The sequence below is a fragment of the Myotis davidii genome, unplaced genomic scaffold, assembly GCF_000327345.1.
Source record: "Myotis davidii unplaced genomic scaffold, ASM32734v1 scaffold1318, whole genome shotgun sequence".
Taxonomy (NCBI): Eukaryota; Metazoa; Chordata; class Mammalia; order Chiroptera; family Vespertilionidae; genus Myotis; species Myotis davidii.
In genome coordinates, this window is record NW_006289719.1 from 54,369 (window position 1) to 60,095 (window position 5,727).

Here is a 5,727-nt window from a genome sequence, read left to right on the forward strand (position 1 = left end):
AGCAAGCAAGCTTCATGTTCCCTTCAAGCTGCCTGGCTGCCGGCCGCCATCTTGGCTGGCAGTTAATTTGCATATCGCCCTGATTTGCCAATGGGAAGGGTAGCGGATGTCCACTAATTACCATGTTTCTCTTTTATTAGATAGGATAAACATTTATGTACCCAACACAGGAGCACCTAAATATATAAAGCAACTATTGAACTACATAAAGGGAGGGATTGACAGTACTACAGTCATAATAGGGGACTTTAACACCCTATTGTCATGACTGGATAGAATTTTCAGACATGAAATCAACAAAGAAAGAGAGTCCTTAAATGACACATTAGACAAGATTAATTTAATTGATATTTTTAAAGTACTTCATGCCAAAGCAGCACAAGATATAGCCATTGTTTTAAAGTCTATTTTTAAAAAATTTTTAACGATTTTTTTTTGTTATAGCCATTGTTTTAAAGTCTATTTTTTAAAATTAAAAAAAAATTTTAATTGTATTTATTGATTTTTAGAGAGAGAGAGAGGAAGGCAGAGAAAAAGTGATTTGTTATTCCACTTACTTATGCATTCACTGATTGATTCTTTAAGTGCCCTGACGGGGATCAAACCCAGAACCTTGATATATCAAGACAATGCTCTAACCAACTGAGCTACCTGGCCAGGGTAGAATATACATTCTTTTCAAGTACACATGGAATCAGATTATTTACAATAGCCAAGATATGGAAGCAACCTAACTGCCCATCAATGGATGACTAAGAAGTTGCGGTAGGCCCTGACCAGTTTGGCTCAGTGGATAGAGCATCAGCCTGCGAACTGAAGGGTCCCAGGTTCTATTCTGGTCAAGGGCATGTACCTTGGTTGTGGGCACATCCTGAGTAGGGGGTGTGCGGGAGGCAGCTGATCGATGTTTCTCTCTCATCGATGTTTCTAACTGTCTATCCCTCTCCCTCTCTGTAAAAAATCAAAATATATTTTTTTAAAAAAGAAGTTGTGGTAGGAAATATTACTTGGCCATAAAAAAAAGGAAATCTTAACATTTGAAACAATATGGATGGACCTAGAGGGTATTTATACTAAGTGAGATAAGTCAGACAAAAAAAGAAAAATACCATGTGATTCTACATATATGTGGAATTTAAGGAACAAAATAAACTAACAGAACAGAAACAGAATCATAGACACAGAGAACAAACTGATCATTGCCAGATGGAAGGGGGTTAGGGGGTAAGTGAAAAAGGGCAGGGATTCAGAGACTTGACTTGAAGTGGTGAACACACAATAAAATACAGTTGTACTGATGGTACATGGTAGAATTGTGCATCTGAAACCTATGTAATTTTGTTAACCTGTGTCACCCCAATAATAAATTCAATAAAAAGGAAAAACAGGGGAGGAAGGTATTAAGTACTACAAATTGACAATTACAAAGCAGTCATAGGTATGTAAAGTACAGTTAAAGGAAACAGTCAATAATGTTGTAATAACTATGTAAGATGCCAGGTAGGTATTAGACTTATCAGAGGATCACTTTGTAAAGTATATGAAATGTCTAACTACTATGCTATATACCTAAAATAATCCTATATAATAAAAGCCTAATATGCAAATCCAACGGCGGAATGACCGGTCATTATGACACACAGTGACCACCAGGGACAGACGCTCAACCCAGGAGCTGTCCCCTGGTGGTCAGTGCACTCCCACGGGGGGAGTGCCACTCAACCAGAAGCCCTGAGCCAGGCTCACAGTTGGCAAGTGCAGCAGCAGTGGCGAGAGCCTCTCCCATTTCCACAGCAGTACTAAGGATGTCCGACTGATGGCCTACCATCAGTCGGACATCCCCCGAGGGCTCCTGAACTACTAGAGGGTGCAGGCTGGGCTGAGATACGCCCCCCACGAGTGCATGATTTTCATGCACTAGGCCTCTAGTATAAAATAATATTGAATATCAACTATAACTTAAAAAAAGAAGAAGAAATTCTCACATAGTAGAAGAGACAAGACACACATGATAGTTAAATGCAATGTAGTGACTTGGATCGATTCCTGGGACAAAATAATTACATCAGAGAAAAATCTGGGAAAATGCAAGTCTGTCATTTAGTTCATTGTACTGCACTAATGTTCACAAACATACCTTGGGTTATAAGATGGTGATAGTAGAGAAGCAGAGTGAAGGAGTGCAGAGACTCTCTGTACTAGCTTTGCAAATCTTCTATAAATCTAAAGTTACTTCAAATAGAAAATGAGTTTCCAACAATTTTGAAAAAATAATTCACAACAGATTTAAGAAGAAATAGAAATTTGACTAGCCTTAACACTGTAGAAAAACCTGCAGCAGTGTTAAAGATACTAATTTTTTTTTAACCTTCTTACAAAGAAACCCTAGATCCAGATGGTTTGGAAGGGAATTTTACTAAACATAAAAAAATTGATCGTTCAAATTTCATACAAACCCTTTTATTTAAAAGAAAAAGAGAAAACAGGCCCTAATACAGCCTATAATAGTGGTCGGCAAACTGGCCCCTTGAGTGTGGCTCTTCCACAAAATACCACGTGTGGGCACGCGCGTACAGTGCGATTGAAACTTCATGGCCCTTGCCAAGGGGCCAAAGAGCCACATGTGGCTCGCAAGCCGGGGTTTGCTGACCACTGGCCTATAATTATAAGCCTGATACCAAACCCAAAGACGTTATGAAAAAGAATATTACAGGCTCTCCTATTCATAAATAGAGGTGCATAACTGTAAATAAAACCAGAAGCCTGGTGCACGAATTCATGCACGGGTGGGATCTCTCTGGGTGGCCTGCAGGGAACGGGCCAAAACCCACAGTCCAACACAGCCTGCAGCTACTACCTGCCACTCCCACTCATCCCTGCCCCACTGTGCCTGCTGCAGGCTTGTGCCCAATCAATCCTGATCAGGAGAGGCTCGCACTGCCACAGCAGTGCTCTCCAGCCATGAGCCCTGTATCTGGCACCTTCCCAAGGGGAGTGGTCTGTGGGATCGGGCTGAAACCGGCTCTCCAACATCCCTCAAGGTTTCCCGGATTGTGAGATGGCGCAGGCCAGGTTGAGGGACACCACCTGTGCACAATCGGGCCGGGGAGGGACTGCGGGAGGGCTCCAGGACATGTCCAGCCCATCTCGCTCAATCCTGATCGGCCGGACCCCAGCAGCAAGCTAACCTACTGGTCGGAGCATCTGCTCCCTGGCGGTCAGTGCACGTCATAATGAGCGGTTGAGCAGCCTTAGCATATCATTAGCATATTATGCTTTGATTGGTTGTTCGGTTGTTCTACCGTTGGTCTATTTGCATATTACCCTTTTATTACATACAATATTTGCAAATAAAAGGCAACAGTGGGTAAAAATTATAATAGACAAACACCAACCTGGCTAAGAGAAGAAGCCTGATACAAAGGAGAAGAAACCTGATACTAAGCTGAAGAAACCTGAAGCCAAGAAAACTGATGCTGGTGCCTAAGAAGGGGAAGCCCCACTGCCGCTGAAACCCCATCCTCATCAGAGGAATTGGCAGATATTCCCGGTTGGCTATGTATCCCCAAAAGGCCATGTATAAGAGAAGTATTCGGCAGCTAAATCCAGGATTGAAAAAAAAAAAGAAGAAAGTTCTTGCTACTGTCACAAAACCAGTTGGTGGCGACAAGAATAGTGGTACATGAGGGGTTACACTATGCAAAATGCCTAAATATAATCCTACTGAAGATGTGCCTCGAAAGCTGTTAAGCCATGGCAAGAAACCCTTCAGTCAGCACGTGAGGAAATTGTGGGTCAGCATCACTCCTGGGATGATTGTGATCATCCTCACTGGGCACCACAGAGGCAAGAGGGTGGTTTTCCTGAAGCAGCTTAGCAGTGGCGTGCTACTTGTTACTGGACCTCTTGCTGGGGTCCAACCCCAGCAGGTCCAGGGGTCCCCAAAGGTGTGGACGGAGTCGGCAAAGAAGGAATGACACAGAGACAGTGTTCAGTTGATCAGCAGCCTTGACAGGATCTCTAGCCACAATCTCCAGCCAAGTTCTGTGTCCATGTTCTCTTGCTAGGTTCTCCAGCCAGGTTCTCCAGGTTCTCCAGCCAGGTGCTGTAGCCATGTTAAGGGGTTTTATTCCCTCCCTAACTTCAGGGGAAAATCCCTACCTGGGGAAACAACCTTTCTCAGAGAGGTGACCTTGGTTAAAACACATAGTGCCAAGAAGGTGAGCAAACATATTAAGAACAGTATGCCATATATGCCAGGTCCCTTGAAACAGCAAGGATGGACCGGCTCCCAGCAACCTCTGTCCCTTAATTGAGTTCCTCTGCGTAAAACACACAAGAAATTTGTCAATGCCACCTCCACCAAAATTGATATCAGTGATGTGAAAATCCCCAAACATCTCACTGATGCTTAATTCAAGAAGAAGCTGTGAAAGCCCAGACACCAGGAGGGTGAGATCTTCGACACAGAGAAAGAGAAATATGAGGTGACAGAACAGCACAAGGTTAACCAGAAGGCTGTGGACTCATAAATTCTGCCAAAAATAAAAGCTGTTCCTCAGCTCCAGGGCTACCACCACTCTCTGTTTTCTCTCACCAATGGGCTTTATCCTCACAAACTGGTGTTCTGAATTTCTTATAAGAACCCGCTTAAATAAATTAAAAAATAGAAGCCAAACTGGGTTTTATCTCAGGTATGTAAAGATAATCTAATACTACAATATCCGCAAATGTAATTGACCATATTGACTAAGAGGGGGAAAAACAATCACTCAATAGCAATATAAGTCATTTTCTAAATATTCAACACCAGAACCAAGATGGCAGCATAGGTAAGCACCTGTACTTGCTGCCTCTCACAACCACATCAAAATTCCAACTAAAATACAAAACAAATATCATACAGAACCACAGGAAAGCTGGTTGAGTGGAAGTTATACAACTAGAAGGAAAGAAAAAAGTGCACTGAAACTGGTAGAAGGTGTGGAGGTACAGAAGTACGGAGGTACGGAGTCGCACGCATGATAGGCTGGCAACTGGGTGCACTGTGGAGGGAGATACAAGCTCCCAATTGCTCGGAACTCCAGTTCCAGGCGAGACTCTGGGGACCCAGATTCATATGGGGAGAAAGTGGACTTTCTGGCATCTGGCCGGAATGCAAGGGAAGCTTTCTCTCAGAGGTGTTCACAGTGATCACTGTTCCTGCACGTTCCTGCACAGGGCTGCGGGACACAGAGACCCTGGGACCTCTCCAGGGAAGGGCTGACTAGAAACCATTGCTGTTTGCTCTGCCCTGGTGATTCACTGAGACCCCGCACCACCCAATTTACAACCCCACCCAAGCTGTGCACAGAGGACTTTGCATATGAATGGCCTGGCCTTTTGCAACCTAAAACCTAACAAACTGCACCTGGGTCAGAGAACAACAAAGCTTCCAAAAGGCGTAAGACCCTGCAATAGCAGCCTATATTGCTTCACAGCTGGGCCTCATCTGGGCACTTCCAAACTCCAAACAAAGAGGAGAAATCTGCAGATCTCACTGTAGCTCCTGCTGGGTGGTCTCAGGCAATGGCTGGCTTTGCACATCCTTGGGGATCCAAGAGACAGTGTACCCAGTGGGCAGTGTGAGATGATATAAATTACAACTCCTCACATCCATAAGAGACACACTCAAGGGGAATATTCAGTGAGCACCAAAGCCCCACTAAAGCAAGTCCCGCCCCTTCA

The 5,727-nt window shown here is 43.9% G+C and overlaps 1 protein-coding gene and 1 pseudogene across 1 annotated transcript in view; one reads left to right on the plus strand and one right to left on the minus strand.

Annotated features, from left to right (window-relative positions):
• CUL2 (cullin 2) overlaps positions 1-5,727 on the minus strand; it is a gene marked incomplete at its 3' end in the record, with an annotated part of 97,540 nt that overhangs the window by 52,452 nt on the left and 39,361 nt on the right. The gene's annotated exons all lie outside the window — the stretch shown is intronic.
• On the plus strand, positions 1,494-4,646 carry LOC102751609 (annotated as a pseudogene).